Here is a 21403-nt window from a genome sequence, read left to right as displayed (position 1 = left end):
GCACAACCCCACAAAAATAGGAGCCCTTCCTCCTGCTCCACACTCCGCCCTTAGGTGTCCTCCCCTCCTCCCCACAGCACTTAACACCAGAGCAGTGCCCTTCAGGAAGTTCCCAAAAGGCCAGAGGGACTCGATCCTGTGCCCCTGAATTTCCCCATAACAAGGACCCCCTCTCAGGCCACTTGCCACACCCAGTCCTTCCATTGTGTTCTATATTAAGGATTTGAGCAGTTGTTGTAAGTTTGGCCAAGGAGTTTAAATTCTCAGGGCCAGGCCTCACCCTCAGACCAAATAGAATGGGCCCTTGAACAACCTGGGGGTTAGGGGCATTGACACCCCTCCCCTCATGCATGCATTCAAAAATCTGTGTATAACTTTTGACTCCCCTAAAACTTAACTACTAATAGCCTATTGTTCACTGGAAGCCTTACTGATACCATAAAGTCAGTGAACACATATGTTGTGTAATATGTATTATATAATGTATTCTTATAATAAAGGAAGCTAGAATAAAGAAAATGTTATTCAAGAAGTCATAAGGAAGAGAAAATACACATATAATACTGTACTGTATCCAAAAAATCTGCATATAAGTGGACCCCATGCTCTTCAAACCCATGTTGTTCAAGTATCAACTGTAAAGCAGTATGTCTAGGGGCAGGGATTGGACTGCAGACATTTGTAAAGGCCCTGGAAGTTTTGCATGTGTAGATAAGGATGACAGCTATTATGTTAGATGCAAAGATGAATGACTTTGTACTTCAAATTCCCACCCCGCAGACACACCCTCTTCCAAACCTGTGATTTTTTTGGCTTTGCTCCCTATCTCAGCAAACAGCATTTATACCATGTAAACAAGGGACTTCTATGAGACCTTCTTGTTTCCACCTCACATCCCTCTCTAAGCTGTGAAGCCCAGAGGGCAAAGACCATGTTTATTTTGTTCACCCAGCACAAACCCACCACTTGATTATTATTTTGTAGGTGCAAATCAGTGAATGAGAGACACAGTTCTCATCAAAAAAATAACATCTAGTAACCTTGAAGACTTTCATCTTGGCCAGAGTCAGATGTAGGATTTCTAGATTCCCCAGTCAGGCAGGCCAGTTGGTTGGAACAGTACCTTCTTCCTCCCTTGAAAGGCTGATGTTTGCATGAGGCAGCTGAGCAGAGCCCTATTCACTGGGGTGCCAAGCCTATTTATTTATTTATTTATTTATTTATTTATTTATTTTTATTTAACGTTTTTTATTTATTTTTGAGACAGAGACAGAGCATGAACAGGGGAGGGGCAGAGAGAGAGGGAGACACAGAATCGGAAGCAGGCTCCAGGCTCCGAGCCATCAGCCCAGAGCCTGATGCGGGGCTCGAACTCACGGACCGCGAGATCATGACCTGAGCTGAAGTCGGATGTCTAACCGACTGAGCCACCCAGGCGCCCTGGGTGCCAAGCCTTTGACTGGAGTTTGTGATCACCACTGGTTGTTTCTTGGCTTGACACCCACTGGAAGTCCTTGAGGGGACCATATTCAGGATTCTCAGAGTTTCTTGCAGTCCTGCAGCTTCAGAGCCACTGGGCATTTCCTCTCTCACCTACTCTGTCTCTACTGTGTTACCTATGATGTCCTCTCTATCAGGTCCCTCAAAGGCAATAGTTCTTGGCTCTGGCCACCTATTGGAATCACCTGGGAAGCTGTGAAATGTCTCAATGCCCAGCATACTATAGACTGTTTACATCAGAGTGTCTGGGGTAGTGCTCAGGCTTCTAGCTATTAAAGCTCCCCCAGGTGGTTTCATAGCAGCCAAGGCTGAACCTCAGTAGGCTTTCAGATCTCAAACATGGGCATTTTAAAAGCTTCTCAAAGTGACTTAATAGCTAGCTGAAGTTGTGAGACCGGCCACAAAGTAAGGGTCCCTATGTCCTACTGGTCTCTAAGTAACAATAACAACAAACATTTATTAAGCATTTACTATGTGCCTTTCACTGTTCACGTGTGTTAACCCATTTAATTTTTACAACACCTGAGTGAGGTAATAATTATAATAATAGCTAATGCTTAATTAGCACTGGGTATGCTGTAGGCACTGTGCTAAGCATTTTATCTGCATTGATTTATTTATAGAAGAGGCAAGCTCTGAGGCACAGAGAGGTTAAGTAATTTGCCTGGGGTCAAGGAAGGTGAAGGGTTTGGACATTCACCCAGATAACCCTGCTCCAGACCCTGAGGGCTTTGTCTACAACAGCCTGGGTAAAATATGAGTGACCTAGAGTATGTGAGGGACTAAGAGAAAGGTCCTCAGTGCTGATGGTGAGATCTAACAGTGTGCTGCATAATTCACTTCCTCAGAGGAGGAGCTTGATCTGGAGTCAGAGCCTCTGGGTCAGCAGTTGAACAAGGGTTTCATAGCATATCCTGGAAAGGGGAGAAGTTCTGGAGCTGTAGTTCTACTACAGGAGTAGGCATGGAGGAAATACAGTCTGCTTTCTGTTCTTCCCACCTGATAACTTGGAAAGCTTAAGGATTTAGGGCAGAGAAAGAGCTGTTTGGTTGAAAACCCCATCTTTCTTGCCTCCTGGGTAGAGTGATTGCTGAGGCCAGTACCATGCATCTCTCCCTTCAGGGGACACCGAGGGACAGATAGCTGTGGGTATTTGGCTGAGCACCAAATGTGTTTCTGCCTTCCTAGCATCTATTCCCCTTGAATTGAAAATAACCCCCCAGCTTTACTTCGAAGACACACCCCTTCCCTATTCAGGCCATGTGGCTCACATGTGTTACCCACCCTCCTTCCTGACCCCCTGGAAGCAAGAACTTGACCTAGACATGGCCATGAGATTTGTCCAGAGGTGAGTATTGTATCTGAGCCAGGCCAGTGAGATTCAGTTCTGGACCTTTGGTGGATTGATTAAAAACAGAAGTGTTCTTCCTGCTGGGATAGCTGAGAATATCAGGCAGAAATTTGGAATGCTGGCAGCCATCTTGACTCCACAAGGTGAGGGCCAGATTGTTTGCTCATGAGACAGAGCCGGGACTGAGTCCTAAGAACAGTGTGTCTGGATCCAGCTGTGTGTGAATCTACCATGTGTCATTCAGTGGTGGGAATCAAAAAGCCACTTCCTTGCTAAGCCAGTCTTACTTGGGTTTCTGACACATAGAACTGAAAAGATTCTATATTCATCCCAGCATTGCTTTATATTAGCTAATTAATCTCTCTGGACCTCAGTTTTCTCATCCATCAAATGAGGACTGTCTACCTCACATGGCCACTGAACATAAGATGACTTACGTAACGTGTGGGCAAAGGGTAGTTAGCTCCTTTCCCCTGGTTCCAAATATAAAACTAAAATCTGTATCTAAGATATGATGAGAATTAAGACATAAAGTATAACCAAGTGAACCTTGCCTCAGGAAATAAAATATAAGTTGGCCCAAAAGGTTCAATCAGTAAGAATCAGAAAAAATCAAACCCCAGTTAGAAAATTAGCAAATGTATTTGTGTTGTAAAGAAATTCCCACAACTTAAAATCATAGGTAGAATGCACTGATCTTGTCAGTTACCCAGTATTTTGAACAGAGATGCCAGTGAACTTCACCTACAGGGTGAGAAATTGGGGCTGAGAGGTGGAGGGGAGAGGGGTGTTTTCATTTCAGTCCTTTTCCCGCAGACTCTTTATTTGCTAGTGTTGCTGTTGTCTTGTTGCTATTGTTCCTATTATAGTCATGTTTCTTTCATTCAAAAGTACATATCGATCTCTCTGGAAATTTATACAGATATCAAGAACAAAATTGGTGAACTCTAGTTGAAAAAATATCAATTTTAAAGGCAGCATTTTGAATTCATGAAAACTTTTGAACTGGGCTTAGCTAGAGATTTGAGGTTTCAGTCATTAATGGAGTGGAGGCTCAAAATATCATTTGCCTCTCCTCAGAGTCACAGAGCTAGTATGTGGTGTGGGAGAATTTAAGTCCAGTCATGTGGAGCCTGAATCCAGCTGGGTCTTCTGAAGAATGCCCTGAGAAGGTACTGGTTCTGTGCGGAAGACCCTGAGGCAGCTGGTGCTGGAGCCAGTCCAAGGCAAGGTCCTGTGATGGCAGAGTGTGGTATTCTCTATTAAAAGAGCATTGTCTCCCAGGCCTGAGGGGCTATGAGTCTGGACATGCTGCTGGAATGTGCAGTCCTTCTTAGGACAGGTCTTCTTTTATTGGGAAGGGGAGGGCCTGAGTTAATAGCCAAGGAGGTACAGGAGGCTGTATAATGTCATGGTCTAGCTCTTGGGCTCTGGTTTCAGACTGGTTGAATTTACATCCTCCTTGCACTTCTCCTTTCCAGCTATGTGATTTTAAACAAATTACTGGGTCTTTCTGTGCCTCACATTGAGACAGGGAAACTGAATGACTCCATAAAGATCTGCTTTTTGCTCCTTTTCCTGTTTTTGTCCTTGCTAGGACCTGTATCCCCACTTTACACATACCTTGTAATGCAAATGGAGTATGTCCTCCTTGTAAGGGACAGGAATTAATGATTTCTCTAGAATAGATAACATCTAAGGAAGGACCAGGTGAGATGACCATCATATGCGTATTCCACACCACGGATGCTAGACATCTCAACACCAGGCCCCCTGGCTCTAAGGAATAACACCTGGGCCCATGTCTGTGTTCTAACCTGGATGCCTGAGGGGACACATACACCATATCACTATCCTCAATAAAAACCCCAGACTCCAAAACAAAGACAAGACTCGTGCTTCTTTCCTTTCTGAGTCTCCCAGACACTCCATCTGTATCTGCTCTCTATAGATCTTCAGTAAACTCTTACCTCACCTCCTGCTGGCTCATGTTTGATTTCCATCCTACATGAAGCCAAGGACCCTCTTGGCTGGTCCTGGGGGACCCCCTTTGGCTCTCCCAGACCCAGCCTGCTGGCATCAACAGCAACTTGTGACATGCAGATAGTACAGTGTTTGGCATATAGTATGTGCCCAGTGAAAGTAAGCTCGTCTGATTAGTTGAAGTCAATTCAGCAATTGTGTATTGTGCACCTACTATGTGTCATGAGCTGTGTCAGAGCACAGGAGATTCAGAAAGGGTCAGGACAGACATGATCTATGCTCTCATGGAAAGCAGCTAGAAAGGCAGGTGGGAAACACTGACATTCAGTAAGTGAGATACAAGTATGGTGAGTGTGATGAGAGGGAAAATGTTGGATACTGGGTGACCGCCTTCCCAGGCTGGAGCCCAGCACAGGCCTCCCTGAGACACAGATGTTTGAGGGGAGGTGAGAAAGACAAGTCTGGGTCCTTGGAGGGGTGGGGACTAGAAGCACATAGCACCACACAGGCAGAACCAGGCACTGGGTGTATATTCACAGAGAGGAAGGAGGACGGTGGTCCTCAGCAGTTCTGGGCCCAGCTGGGGTCTCTTGTCTTCAGAGAAGTACAGAGCTCACACAGAGCAGTCTCAACAGCCCCACCAGTGAGGTTTACATTCCACTCCTGGCAAAGCTTTCAAGTGTCTGAGTTTTCTGTCGCCAACAAAGCAAAGGATTTTTATTTATTACGGATAAATGATGTTCCATGTGATGTAGCAGGCCCAGTTGGCACTTTCCTAAGTGGGCTGTGTAGGTCAGGACTTCCCTCATTTGTGCATTCCTTGCAGGCAGGTTGTCTGCATTTTTATCTTTGAAAAGCATCTTCAGAGACCTTCCTGTCTAAGAGGAGAGGCTTATAGGCATCCATTCAAGAAGCTCTCAGGGGGCATTCTAACGTGTGTGTGTGTGTGTGTGTGTGTGTGTGTGTGTGTGTGTGTGTGTGTGAGAGAGAGAGAGAGAGAGAGAGAGAGAGAGAGAGAGAGAGACAGAGACAGAGAGAGAGAGAGAGAGAGAGAGAGAGAGAGAGAGAAACCACAGCCAATGCCATGGGTCCCCATGCTTGGTCATGGGCCTGACCTACTTAAATTATTGGAGGGTCTACAACCAGAGGGGACTCCAGTGGCAAGTGGCTCTTAAATGGTCGTTGCAGCTGAACATCAAAGAAACCCATGGATCTGGCAGGAGCATACCTCCTGTAGTAATTCACAAGACACCCAGTTGAATTCAGCCCATCTCCTCCCTAGGCCTGGCTCTGAGGTTGCCTAATGACTCAAGACTGGGGTCTGATGAAGGAGAAGGAAACCCCAAAGACCAAGGCTTTGAGAGGGATCCCAGAATTAATGAGAGGACTCCTTTGGACTTTTCCTCCCTGTGCTTTAGTTTCCTCATCTGTAAAAAAAAAAAAAAAAGAAAAGAAAAGAAAAGAAAAGACTAGTAGTGCCTCTTGCAAAGAGTTGGTTTGTAGATGAAATGAGTTAACTCATGTGAAGTGCTTAGAAGAGAGCCAGGCAGATAGTAAGGGCCTGATAAATGCTATTACTATTGCTGCTGTTTTTAATGGTATTATGGTTTTGCTGTGGTTGTTGCTGCCAACCTTCACTTTTTCCTCTCCTTTCCATTAACTTCCTTAGGCTGAAGCCTGTGGGGGATAATCAGTGGCCTTCATCTGAGCAGGTCCAGCCCTAGTAGCCCTGGGTAGGAAAAATCCTATAGATTCAGCCTTCTCTGAGTCTGTAATGACAACCGTGTAGCCTGTTTCTCCTAACCCAGAACAGAAACCAGGACACTTGCAACAACCCAGAGCTCAGAGGCCCTGTTGGCTCTTGGTGGGGACCATCCCCAGAGCAACAGAGCCATGGAAGCCATGAGAGGAGGTTCCTTAATGTTGGAGGAAATAGGGAAGGAACTGAATTTATACTTGAGCTTTCTACATTTCTGACAGCAAATTTTGTCTTGATTTATATACTGTGCTGCCCTTAGCATCAGATTTAGCTCTCCTACCTGACCTAGAATATTTGTGATTTACAAATTGGAAAATAAATAGGTTTGTATCCTGAGATAGTCTTACAAGCACTCCAATAAATTTTTCATCACTGGCTCTCAGCTTTTAGCCACTTCCCTTGCACTTGGCTTCTCTGTGAGTTATAGGTGAGTAAATCCTATTTTATAGAGCTCTGTTCCTGCAGATACATTCTACTCATTTGTCTCTCCTGAAGATATGGGCTTGTGCATTTTCTTAGAATTAGCAGAGGAGTATGTGGTCTGCTCAACTGATCAGACTTTCTTGCTAGAAGCCCTCCTTCTCCAGAATGCTGAGTGCCTTCCTCCCATGCCCTGCCCCATTGGTCTGCATTTCATCCCCTACAAGCCCCTTCCAGCTTGTCTTTCATCCTCTGACAGCTGATTACCATGCCTACTCTGCAGCATTTCCTGGGAGTGAATTCCAGCCTGAAGGGGCTTTGCCTCCACCTTTGAGATCAGCAGGTTCAGTGGGTGGTCACCTGGGTGCACATACAACTCCTTCCCCTAAATAATTCCCAAGATCTGAGCTTTCCAATATTTGTAACTTTAAATTTCAATCTAACCAGGGTGAGGGGAGGCCTCAGAAGATGACTTTGAAATGCACATCTCGCTCCTGCCAAGGGTCTCCATTAGCCCATTGCCACTGGTTGCATTATCAGGGAGGTTGGTGGGCCATGGGCTCAGAATAGGAAAACAAAATTACTGGCTATACTGGATTGAATAATGTCCCTTAAGAATTCTTGTCCTTCCCAGATCCTCATTGCTGATGATGTCATAGTTGATATAATTAGTTAAGATGAGGTCATACTGGAGTAGGATGGGCCCTTAATGCAATTTGACTGGTGTCCTTATAAGAAAAGGAGGGAGACACAGAGACAGACACACACAGAGAGTAGATGATGTGAGGGCTTATGAAGAAAATGCCATGTGGCTATGGAGGCAGGGATTGGAGTGATAAAGATGGAAAGCCAAGGAGCACTAGGGATTGCCTGCAACCACCAGATACTGGCAGAGAGGCACAGAGCAGATATTCCTTTTAGACCACAAGAAAGAGCTGGCCAGTGGACACCTTTATTGTGGACCTGTGGCCACCTGAACTGTGAGAGAATAGATTTCTATAGGCTTAAGTGACCAGATTGTGGCACTTTGTTATGACAACCCTAGGAAATTAATACACTGGCACTTTTGGATGAGTGGGGAGATGAGCATGAGCCAGGGTAGCTGAGATCTTTCATTGCAGACCTGAATGCAAAAACTTTTTTTTTTGCATCAGGCATGATGTCTCCTGTAGATAAGTAATTCTAGCTATGAACAACAGCTGGTCAACCTAGACCCTCCCCACCCCCCTGCAAAAAAAAAGAGAACTGAATTTTATTTAGTGCCCCATACACATTTCCTGTGCAAGTGTGTCTAAGTGAAGTTTGGGGGTAGGATGTTTGGAATAGAGGAACGGTGGGTACATTTAGGAATGCACGTCCAAAAAAAAAAAAAAACAAAAACAAAAACAAAAAGGAATGCACGTCCAATAACATTAACATCTGTTAGGATCATCCTTACCCTAAGTCACAGCCATGTATGTGTTTCTGCTTCTCCTAGTTACAACATATGAAGATAGAGGGGAACGTGAGATTACTTCAATATAACTGTATTTATTGGAGGGAGTCTTAGAAAGAGGAGGCCATTAAATATTTACTTTAGGTGATTGGGCCAGACCTTCACGGGTCCAAGAACTTGGCCCTCATGCACTGAATGGAGCTCAAGCAGGATATATCAACTTTCTGATTAGAGGACAAAAGCCACACAATCCAAACACCGTCTGGTTCACTTCCTCTGTGAAGTTCCAATAAAATGAAGTGATTCCCCCCTCCCAAGATTAGAAGGCTGTTGTGTTCATCTCTTGAAGCTTACCAAAGAAGATTAGAAGGGGGTTGGGTGGTGATATGTGGAGCCAGGGTCACCAACCTGGCAGGGTAAGATGAGAGTTGCTTCTAGAACTGCCATCAAAATGCCCACCTCTGCATGTAATCACTTTGACACCTCAGTGCTCTTTAGCTGTTCCATCTTCTACCAGAGTCTCAAAAATGTACAATAATTCTTAAGTGTTACATTGCCGTAAATGGTTTCAAAATCCTCTGAAAGCACAAACCTCTTCCTAGATACCAAAATTACTATGCAGGGAGGTGCATTTGTACCATACTTCGTAAGTAATAGAGTGTGTTCACATGCATTCTCATGTAAGATAGGGAAGGAATTACTATTTTTTTTAATCTTATTTATTCAATTTGTGTTACTTTAAATTCATCTCCTATGAAATGTACAGATCTGAAGTGCACAGTTAGATGACTTGAAGCATATAATTCTGTAACTACACTCCTAAGTAACGTTGGGTTTGTCCTTGTAGTCAAGCATGCATTTCCCCACCCACAAGGAACAGCACCATTTACCCCTGCACTTTAGTTTTGCTCGTTCAAGAACTTCATATAAATGTAATCATACAAGATGTGCTCTTTTGTGCTTGGCTTCTTTTGTTTGGCATAATGTTTTTGAAATTCATGCTTGTTGCTAAGTGTACTAGTTTTTCTTTTTATGCTGAGTTGTGTTCTTTGTATGGATATTCTATAATTTGTTTACCCATTAGATGGATATCTCAATTGTTTCTAGTTTTTTACTATAATGAATAAAACTATTATGAACATTCTGTGCAGGTATTTTTTGTGGACCTATGTTTTTTATTTCTCTTGACATAATACCAAGGAATGAAATATGCTGGGTTATAAGAGAAACACATGTTTAATTTTTATAAGAAACTGCCAAAGAATTTTCCAAAGGGGCTTTATTGTTTTACACTTCTCCCAGTTACGAATGAAAGTTCCGGTTGCTCCACATTCTACCATATTTGCTCCATATTTTCACTATATTCTCTCTAAATATTTATTATTGTCAGACTTTTAACATTATAGTCATTGTAGTGAGTAGTAGTGGTATCTCACTATGGTTTAATTTGCATTTCTGTGATTACTTATGATGTTGAACAGTTTTTCATGTGCTTGTTGACCATTTGTATATCTTTCTTCGTAAAGTATTCAGTCTTTTGCTTGTTTTTTTTTAACTGAGTTCATTTTAAAAAAAATACTGAGTCATAAGAAAATTTTAATATGTATATATAATATATACACAGCACTTTTGTCAGATATAAGTATTGGGAATATTTTCTCTAATCTATGGTACTTTTGGAGAAGTTTTTGATTTTGATGAAATTCAATTTAAAAATATTTTTGTCTACTCCCATGGTCATGATGATGCTCTTCCATGTTTTATTCTGGAAGTTTTAGATCTGCAGTCCATTTTGAATTGATTTTTGCATACGATAGGGGTAGGAACGAAGGTTATTTTTTTCTGTGTGAATATTCAATTTTAGCACCATTAATTAAAAAAAAATTCCTTTACTCATTGAGTTGCTTTAGTTCTTTTGTTACAAATCAGTTAACTAAATATGTGTCTGTCAGTATCTGGATTATATTCTGTCTCATTCACATGTTTGCCAATTTGTATGTAAATATCATACCGTTATGATTCTATAGCTTTACAGTATGTACTGAAATCAGGTAATGCACATCATGCATCTTGTTCTTTCTAAAAATTGCTTTGACTATTTTAGGCCCTTCTTATTTCCGTATAAATTATAGAATTAGTTTATCAGTTTCTACATCCCCCCACCTCAAAAGCTTGCTGGATTAGGAAGAATTGACATCTCAATATTTTTGAGTCTTCCTATCCATGAGCATGTTATTTTACCCCACTATTTAGGTCCACTTTAATTTGTCTCAGTAATGTTTGAAGATTTCATTGTAGAGGTCTTGTGCATATTTTGTTCAATTTATGTTGAAGCACTTTTATTTCTTATGCTATTGTTAAATGAATTTATTTAAATTTCATTTTCCAATTGTTTGTTAGTACATAAAAATAAATATAGTTTTTTATATATTGACTGTTTATCCTGTGATCTCACTAAAAACACTTATTCTGATAGCTTTTCTGAATATTTCTTTGTATTTTCCATGTACATAATCATGCTATCCACAAAATAAAGACGGTTCAAACTTAAGTTCTTCTCTTTCCATTTTTGTCTTTTTTTGTTTGTTTGCTTCATTCTGTTAGCTAAAAGATCCTTTCCAATGCAAGTTTGAATAGAAACAGGGAGAGTACATATTTTTTCTTGTTCCCGGTTTTAGAGAAAGTGTTTAATCTTTCACCATTAAGTATGATGTTAACCAGAGGTTTCCCACAGATGCTTTTTATCAGGCTAAGAAGTTCCCTTCTATTCCTAATTGCTTCTATTCCTATTTGCTCAAAGTTTTCTTTTTTTTTTTTTTTATCATTAATGGATGTTGAATATTGTCAAGTGCTTTTTCTGCATTTATTCAGTGAGTTTGTTTTTCTGTTAATGTGTTAATGTGTTGAAGTACGTTCAAATTAACCTTGAATTTCTCAGATAAAACCCACTTGGTCATGATGTATTATCATTTTGTGTATTGCTGAATTCTATTTGCTCATATTTTCTTAGGGATTTTTGTTTCTATGTGTACAAATAACATTCTCTGGGAATTTCCTTTTATGTAGCATATTTGTCAGGCTTTAGTATCTACATAATTTGAGCTAGGAAGTGTTTACTCCTTTATTTTATGGAATAAAAAATTTGTGTAAGAATGGTATTATTGTATCCTCAGATGTTTCATATAGTTTACCAGTGTTCTTTGAAGGAAAGTTTTTAGTTATAAGTTTAATTTTTTTAGCAAATAAGGGAAAATTTAGATTTTTCTATTTCTTCTTCGTTCAGTTTAATATATCTTTCAAGGAATTTATTAATTTTATATAAGCTGTTGAATTTATTGGTATAAAATTTTCATGATATTCCTATATTAGAATGTTTTTATTATCTGTAATGTTTGTAGTGACAGTTTCACTTATATTTCTGAGATTTGCAATTTCTCCCTCTCTATTAGTATGGTAGTAGAGTTATCAATTTTATCAATATTTTTTTAAAAAATAATGTTTGGTTTCATTGATTTCCTCTATTGTTTGTTTTCTCTTTCATTATTTTCCTCTATCTTTCTTATCTTTTTCTTTCTACTTTGTCTCTGTCAGTTTGTTTTTTCCCCTCTTAACTCCTTAGGGTAGTATCTTACATCATTAGTTTTAAATCTTGTTTTCTTATATAATCACTTAAAGCTATATATTTCCCTCTAACCACTCCTTTGGTTGCATTCAACAAATTTTAATATGTAGTGTTTCTTGTCATTCACTTAAAAATATTTCTCATTTTTTTCTGTGATTTCTTCTCTGACTCATAGCATACTTGAAATGTATAGCTGATTTCTAAATATTTAGAGATTTCTAAGTATTTATTATTATTGATTTCTAATTTAATTCCATTGTGGTCAAAGATGATGCTCTTTATGATTTCAATACTTTATTATCTACCTTGGTAAATGTTCCATTTGTGCCTGAAATGAGTGCGTTTGGTGTTGGATACTGTGTTCTACAGACGCCAATTAAGTGGATCGTTATTATTCTGTAAATGCCAATTAAGTTGGCAGATATCTTTGTGTCCACTTTTTCTTTTAATTACTCAGAGGAGTATTAACATATCTAACTATAATTGTGGATTTGTCTATTTCTGTCTTTAGTTCTGTCACTTTTTCTTTGAACATACATATGTTTTTTATCAATATAATTTATTGTCAAATTGGCTTACATACAACACCCAGTGCTCATCCCAACAAGTGCCCTCCTCAATGCCCATCACCAATTTTCCCTCTCGTCCACCGCCCCCCCCCCCCCGCATCCACCCTTGGTTTGTTCTCTGTATTTAAGAGTCCCTTGTGGTTTGCCGCCCTTCCTATCTGTTTGTAACTATTTTTTCCCCTTCCCTTCCTCCATGGTCTTCTGTTCAGTTTCTCAAGATCCACATGAGTGAAAACATATGATATCTGTCCTCTGACTGACTTATTTCACTCAGTATAATACTTTCCAGTTCCATCCATGTTGCTGCAAATGGCACGATTTCATTCTTTCTCATTGCCAAGTAGTATTCCATTGAATATATAAACCACATCTTCTTTATCCATTCATCAGTTGATGGGCATTTAAGCTCTTTCCATAATTTGCCTATTGTTGAAACGTTGCTTTAAACATTGGGGTATACATGCCCCTATGCATCAGCACTCCTGTATCCCTTGGGTAAATTCCTACTAGTGCTGTTGCTGAATCATAGGGTAGCTCTATTTTTAATTTTTTGAGGAACGTCTACACTGTTTTCCAGAGCGGCTGCACCAGTTTGCATTTCCACCAACAGTGCAAGAGGTTTCCCACTTCTCCACATCCTCACCAGCATCTGTAGTTTCCTGATTTGTTCATTTTAGCCACTCTCACTGGTGTGGTCTCTGAACATATTTTGAAGCTCTTTTAGTAAAAGCACATGAGTTATTATATCTTCTTGATGAATTTACCTTTTATCGTTATGAAATGTCCCGTATTCTCTGTGGTCATATCCCTTGAAACCTATCTTGACTCATTAACACAGCTACTCAAGCTTTCTTATAGTTAGTGTTTGCATATCTTTCCTTTTCTTATAACTTCTCTATGTCTTTTTTAAAAATTTTTAATGTTTATTTTTTGAGAGAGAGAGAGAGAGAGAGGGAGAGAGAGAGAGAGAGAGAGACAGAGAGAAAGCGAGGGAGGGGCAGAGAGAGAGAGAGGGAGACACAGAATCCCAAGCAGGCTTCAGGCTCCGAGCTGTCAGCACAGAGCCCCGATATGGGGCTCAAACTCACAGGCTGTGAGATCATGACCTGAGCTGAAGTCAGATGGTTAACTGACTGAGCCACCCAGGTGCCCCTCTGTGTCTTTATTTTAAAAGCGTGTATCTTATAAATACTGTATAGTTGAATTCTGTATTTTAAGCTAGTCTGACAGGCTCTATGTATTAACTGAAATGTGTAACCAACTTTGCTTTTGGTTTCTATTTGTCCTATCTGTTCCCTGGTCATTTGTTCTTTATTCTCTTCTTTTTAATTAATTGAACAATTTTTAGTATACTAATATATCTCCTCTATTGACTTTGGGTTTTGTAGTGGTTACTCTAGTGATTAAAATACGCGTTCTTCATTCATCATAGTCTATCTTGTTAATATTATATGACTTCTCGTAATATATAAAAATCCTACAGTAATATTCCCTTATTTCTGTTCCACCCTTGTGCTATTTTTACTAGATTTTAATTTAATTTAATTTAATTTTAAAAAATTTAATGTTTATTTCTTTGAGAGAAAGAGAGCGCGTGCATTCAATCAGAGGAGGGGCAGAGAGAGAGGAGGACACAGAATCTAAGGCAGGCTGTTCAGGCTCTGAGCTATCAGCACAGAGCCTGACATGGGGCTCAAACTCATAAGCTGTGAGATCATGACCTGAGCCAAAGTCAGACACTTAACCCACTGAGCACCCAGGCACCCCTACATTTTAATTTTAAATATGTTATATGCCCCATAATGTATTCTTAATATTTTTGTTTTCAAAAGTCATTTTCTTCAAAGAAATTAAGAAACAAAAAATTATGTTTACCATTTCTTTTCATTATTTTGTGTAGATTTTGGATTCTCATCTGCTTTCATTTACCTTTAATCAGATGAACTTCCTTTAACATTTCTGGTGGTGCACTGTGTTAATGAATTCTTTCAGTCTCTGTTTAGTTTGAAAATGTAACAGTTTTACTGTTTTTAGGCTATATTTACTAGAAATAGAATTCTAGGTTGGCAATTTTTCTTCAGCATTTTAAAGATGCCATTATATTTGTAGTTATTGTTCTGTGTCAGTGTGTCTTTTTTATCTGCTTGGTTTTAAAATTTTCTATCATTGGTGTTCAGAAGTTTTAATAACTTACACCATGATGTAGTCTTCTATTTATTTATAATACTCACGATTTGTTGAGCTTGTTGAATTTGAACCTGTTGGGTTGATATATTTCATGTATATATATATACATATATATAAAATGATATATTTCATCAGATTTGGAAAGTTTTCTGATTTTGTGTTTTCCATTTTGGGGACTCTAATATCCCCTGCCTCTCCTTCTCTGTTTACAGTTATGTATGTTGGAAATGTATGTCATTTCTTTGTTGGAAGCCCCATCTGTTTGCTTATTATATCTACATTTTCCTTATAAATCTTTGAACAAATATTTAACAGTTAAATTTCTTGTCTGCTAATCCCATTATCTGTGTCATCTCTATGTTTGCTTCTATTGAATATTATTCTCCTAGTATTAGGACATATTTATTATTTATTTGTCTAGTGATTTTTGATTGCATACTGTACATTAAATGTATACAATATTACTGAGAGCCCAAATTATATTTTCTTTCTTTAAAGTGTGTTGCGGGTTTTTTTGTTTGTTTGTTTTTTTGTCAGGCAGTTAATTTACTAACAGCATGGCTCAGTTTTAGACTTTGGTATGACAAACTAAGAGTTGGTAGGATAAGAATGAGTAGCTCTTAATTTAGGGCATGCCTTCTCTGGGATCTTAACTGAATGCATAGGATACTCAGTGCAGTTTCTCCCCTCTGGCAAGTTGGAGTTCCAGCATTTACCAGCACTGTGCCATCTCTGAAATCTCCACTAAGTTCCCAACCCCCAGTAGTTGTTCTCTGCCAGACCTTATGGAGTCTGGTCTGTGTATAGGTAGCATTTGTCCATGCACTCAAGAGGTCTATCATTCAGATTTCTGGAATTTTTTTTTCTGCATAGCTTCCTCTTCATGGTATCCTATCTCTCAAATTCCATCTGCCTCATCAACACCGAACTCTTATCTTCTTCCTCTATCCAATGAGAACACTACTCTCTATTTCAGTTCCACTTCCGTGCCATGATTTACAAAGTGTTCTCAGGCAGAAGGCTAGCATAAGTGTGAAGTTACATGTTCTTTTTCTCTCAAGGGCTACAGCTCTGCACTATTTGTTGTCCAATGGCTGAAAGCAGTTGTTTCATTTTTTTCCCCAGATTTCATAGGGCTTATGGTAAGAAAATAAGTCTGATACCCAAAATTGCATCATGGCTTGAACCAGAAGCCTCCACTAGTCCCCATTTTACAGATGGGAGCATACACACTAATAAGCTGCATATGTATTTACCCAATGAAGGTCACTCAAGCTGCAAGTGTCAGAATCCTTACAAGATCCCTGATTTCTACCTCTATTTTTAAATCTCTTTACTACATTTCACCTTATATTGGAACATATCAGTTCAGGCCGTGGAAACCCCTGTTATTGTGCCTAGTATGTACTGTGCTAGTGCTTCAGTCTTTTGGAGACTGGATGGCCAAGTGTACCAGGTAGGCTATAGATCTGGTAGGCCTGGGTTGCAATCAGATTTTCCATGTACAAACTGATTGACCTTAGCCAAATGTCTTCACATCCATCCCCTTATTTCCTTATCTATATGAAGAGGACAAAAACCACTCACCTTTGTGAGGGATGTACAGTAATCAAATGTTCAGAGCTCAGCACTGTGTCTGGCATGGAGACATGCTCTGTGTGAGCCAACCCAATTAGATTCTGTAAATTGGGGGTTGGCAACTAACGCTGTTCTATCTCTTTCCATGCACATGGCAAGCCTGAGTTGTTTTGTTTATGAAAGCATTTTGAGGCAACAGCCCTTGGTGAGTCCCAGGTGTTATTAATATCTCTGAATCACTATGCAGTTCTATAAATACCTTTCCTTCCTCTAGCTATGTTATTTTTTCCCCTTATCTCACTAAAATGTAAGTCAGCAATGAAGTTATGAATTACCAGCTCCTTTAGTCTCTGTTCTGTAATTAAGGAAGCACTAGGTAAGAGCACTTGCTGAGGAAAGGGGTAGGGTGGGTTAGTGGTGCGGGCAGTGTGAATGCTGCCTGATAGGCACTACCATGAGAGAGTCCACTGTGGAAGCAACTCTGCTTAGAGGAGCAGAGCTGGATACCCAAGGGCTAAAGGGTGTTAGCAGTCTCAGCCCATGAGAATTCTCCTTGTTAGACTTTTAGTCTTGTCAAAAGCCAGTTTCCTAACCTGGCAAGCATTTTGTTTTAAGTCTTAGCTTTGCATTAGCATCTCTTTTTGCTTATGCATGCCTACTAAAATCAACCAGCCATCCCTTTCATTTTTACCCTATGCTCATTATTTTAAGTTAGGGGAGATCTTCAGCAGAACTTGATCCTTTACAGATATCCAACTGCTTAGGACTGAAGGCAGGAAATCTTGTAAAACTACTCTACTTCGAGTCCCATTGATTTTTTAAAAGCCTTACATCATGAAAAATGCTGTTAGGAAGCATATTTAAAGCATAAACATAGGAAAAAGCATAGTTTCCGATTAAAAAAAAACCCACTTCATTTGTTTTCTTTGACCAACAATTACCCCCAGGTTCTTAGAAAGAGAGAACTGTAGCCATTAAAGGAAACTGTAGAGAAAAGTTGTGAAATAGCCTCCTTCAGGGGAGGTGTTTGAACACGGGAGGCTTCGAATTAAAGAGACATGAATTCGGATCTAGCTCTGCCCTCCTCACATGTTTATTGCAAGGACATGAAGGCCCGGAGAGCCTATGGGAGAGCCAGGGATTGGACCCTGTCAAGCTGGCTTGAATAGTTACTCTTAACCACTTCACTATTATGAGAACTTAAAAGCAAATAAGAAATCTGTCTCTAAAATCTGAGCCACACAGACCTTTCTTTTGTCTCATTAGCAAAGCAAATATAAGGAGACAGGACAGTAAATGTGTCAGCTCCAGAATGTGACAATATGGCCCTTGTAGAGGAGTTATTTGATTTATCCCTGCCCTGACCCTAAGGAGGGCCCTTTACATGGGAACAGCGTTGTGTTCCAACTGGGAGAAAATTGTCTGAATAAGAAAATAATACAAAAGGCATGAGCTGGGAACTTGCAAAATGGCAGAATGAGGAGCTCATTGAGCCCTCTTCCCAACAAGGCCATCATTTAACTAGAGACTTAAAAAAATGTTTTTCAATGCTTATTTGTTTTTGAGAGGGAGAAAGACAGAGCGCAAGCAGGGAAGGGGCAGAGAGAGGGACACACACACTGAATGTGAAGCAGGTTCTAGGCTCCTAGCTGTCAGCACAGAGCCCCATGCGGGGCTCAAACTTACCAACTGTGAGATCATGACCTGAGCTGAAGATGGATGCTTAACTAACTGAGCCACCCATGCGCCCCTAACTGGAGAATCTTTTAAAACAACCTTAGCAGCTACCTAAAAGTCTCTGAAAACTGTCAAAAGGACATACAGAAAATGAAAAAAAAAACATTCATTCAAAAAATCTACTAAATCCCAAGAATAAGTAAGAGTCTATGGCACTTGAACCGTTACCTGCTCCTCCCCCAACCTCTCTCCAGTTACCTCTTAGATGCTCTACCCAGACCATCACAACCAAGGAGATGGAGGCGTCTTCTCTCCCCAGATCTCCAGTCTGGGGCTAAGTCTTACCCGGGCAGGGAGTAGGACAAACCATTCTCATTTCTCATCTCCTCCAGTCCCATGTTGGAACAGCTCTATTCCTGGTAGCTGTGGCCAATAAACCAACCAGTGTGCAAGCATCACAAGAAGCTTGATCACAGCCTCTGACTAAACATTGACTGGACAGCAAACTTCTGTGATCCAGGGGCAATGTTTAGAAAGTCAGATAAAATAAAATCACACATACCTCTGGCAGTCTAGAAGACTGTCGGCCCTCTCAGCTGTGATTTGGAAGGGACCATCCAAGCTGCTACTTTTTGGCTGAATAAGGGGCAAACCCACAAACTCCTTGAACTGTGATAGCATTCTCCATGCTACACACATAGTAAAGAATTAAAAAATAGATAAAAGAGAACTTAAGCACAGTCTTTGACCAATAAAATGTTTTGTGATGACCCAGAGCAACCCCTAGACAGGTAAGCTAAAGAGATAAAAGCAAGGCAAAAAGTTAGAGCAGGGACACTAGAGGCTTCCTAGTGTATAGAAAATAGATGTCACAAAGTTAATTCAGCCAAGTCCCTAAACAAATGAAAAAATGACCAAGCAAACAATGACAACTTCAGCTCCAGGGAGGGAGAGGTGACAGGGAGTTGGTATCCAGAGTCACTACAATACATTATCTGAAATACCAAGTTTTCAACAAAAAATTATGAGGCTTGTAAAAAGTTACAAGTCAATAAAACTGAGAGGACCCAGATTTGAACTTACTAGACAAAGATTTTAAATGAGCTATTATAAATATGTTTCTAAGAAAAATATTATAAATATTGTTTCTAAGAAAGAAAGTAAATCATGTCTAACATATTAAAGGAGAATTTGACAACAATGTCTCACCAAAAAGAGATTATCATAAAGAAATGGAAATTATTTTTTATGGAAATTCTGGAGTTGAGAAGTACAATAATGGAAATGAAAAATTCATGGTGGGGAGGCTCAATAGTATTTTGAGATGAAATAAGAAAGAATCAACAAATACAGAACAGACTAACAGAGATTATTAACTGTGAACAACAGCTACTAAAAACATGTCAAATTTGATTAAGACCACTAATGTATACATGCACAAATCTCAACAAACTGTAAGTAGAATAAGCAGAAATTCACACCCAGACACATGATAGTCAAAATATTGAAAACCAAAGATAAAAAGTATTCAAGGCAGCAAGAGGAAAATGATTCATCACGTACAAGGGATCTTCAGTAAGCTTAACATCTGACTTCTTATCAGAAACCACTGAGGTCAGGATGGTAGTATACAAAAAGAAAAAGAAAAGCATTGACCAGGAGTCTTATAACCAGCAAAACTATTTTTCAAAAATGAAGGCAAATTAAGACATTTTCCCAGATAAAAACCGAAAATTCATTTCTAGCAAATCTATGCTACAAGAAATACTAAAGAAGTTCCTTAGGCTGAAAGCAAGTGATGCCATACAGTAATTCAAATTCACACGTGCACACACACACACACACACACACACACACACACACACACACACACAGGCACATACCCCAAAGAATACCCTTAAAGGTGATTAGGTGGGCAATGATAAAAGATAAAAACGAGGCCACAATGGACAGGTACCTTGAAACCCCATTCAGGCAATCTCTCCTCTACTCTCTTTTCTTCAACTATCTCTTCTTCAAACCAGCCCCATTCTGGAATCCAGTCCCTTTCCAGTTTCATTCCCATCACCTAACCATCTCTATGACACTACATCATGTTCCTTAAGGTTTTTATCCTTGGTTCCAAGTCTTCCTCTTTATATAATTAGTGTCCACACCCATGGTCCCTCCAACTCCGAGGCTGATAATGCCTTGAGATCTTGACTCCAAAATTCACTCCCCCGACTTCAGCTCCCGTAAGTATGGTCATACCCTGGAGCTTTGTTCACCAGGAGCTACCCGTCTTCTGGCATTTCTTCTGTAACCACAACCTCTTGGCCTTCTTCCTCCAAGTCCCACTGAACCTGTCTACCTTACTACCTTTAGCCCTCCTAACTATTAACATGATTATATTAGGAGAAGAAGATCTGAGAATTTGAAGTCCACTTTACAATTCTTTATCCTACTTTCCTTGCCAGACATTACTTCATATCCACCACTTCATCCTAATGTCCACTTGGTTTCTCACCTCAGTCTTGGCTGTCCCTCACTCTTGAATAAGAACACAGATTTTCTCTCTCTCTCTCTTTTTTCTTTTGCCTTGCCTTTGATCCTTTGCTGTATGGGTTTTTTTTTGCATGCATCCTCAGGCTCTGTTCATCCCCACATCCCACTCATTAGCAAGCTTTCCCATTTGGCCCCAGCCCAGCCCTGATGGTCTGCATGGCTGGCCTCTCCTGCAGGGTGGAATCAAGCAAAACCTACTCTTCTGTGTCCCAAGGACCCTAATCCCTTAACCTCTCATTTGTAGCTCCCTTAGCAGGTTCTCATTACCTTACTTCCCACACCATCTTTAATTGTCTTGCTTTCCCCTTCCTCCCAACTACTGCTCCAACCCTTAACACACCCCTCTCTCACAGAAGATAGCAGCCCTTACTATAAAACCAGGGAAAATGTGTAGCTGTCTCGTATGCATTTGTGAGAGTGGGAACCCCTGTGTGTCTGTGTGACACACAGGAGTTTCCTGAGTTTTGGCAGGAGTTTCCGTTCCCAGGCAGGCATTGGGGTGGAAGGGGGTTTCACTTTCACAGTCCCTGCTACAGGGAGAGGGAGCCCAAAAGCCTTGAGCTTAAACTCCGCCTTAGGACTTTGGCCTAAGAATTTAAGCCTTCACATGAAGAACAGAAACAGTAAAGCCTGGTGAGCAGATGAAAGGTAGGCTCAGAGGCCAGCAACAGACATCTCTGAAGACTACAATTTCTCGAGGAGGGATTTGGTGTGGCAGATGGGCTCCTGCTGTCAGGAGGAAGAAATGCATGTGGATTTCTATTAGCATTGTTCACAG

The sequence above is a fragment of the Panthera tigris genome, chromosome A3 (assembly GCF_018350195.1).
Source record: "Panthera tigris isolate Pti1 chromosome A3, P.tigris_Pti1_mat1.1, whole genome shotgun sequence".
NCBI lineage: Eukaryota > Metazoa > Chordata > Mammalia > Carnivora > Felidae > Panthera > Panthera tigris.
The sequence above is the reverse complement of the archived record's forward strand: the minus strand, read 5'-3'. Positions refer to the sequence as shown.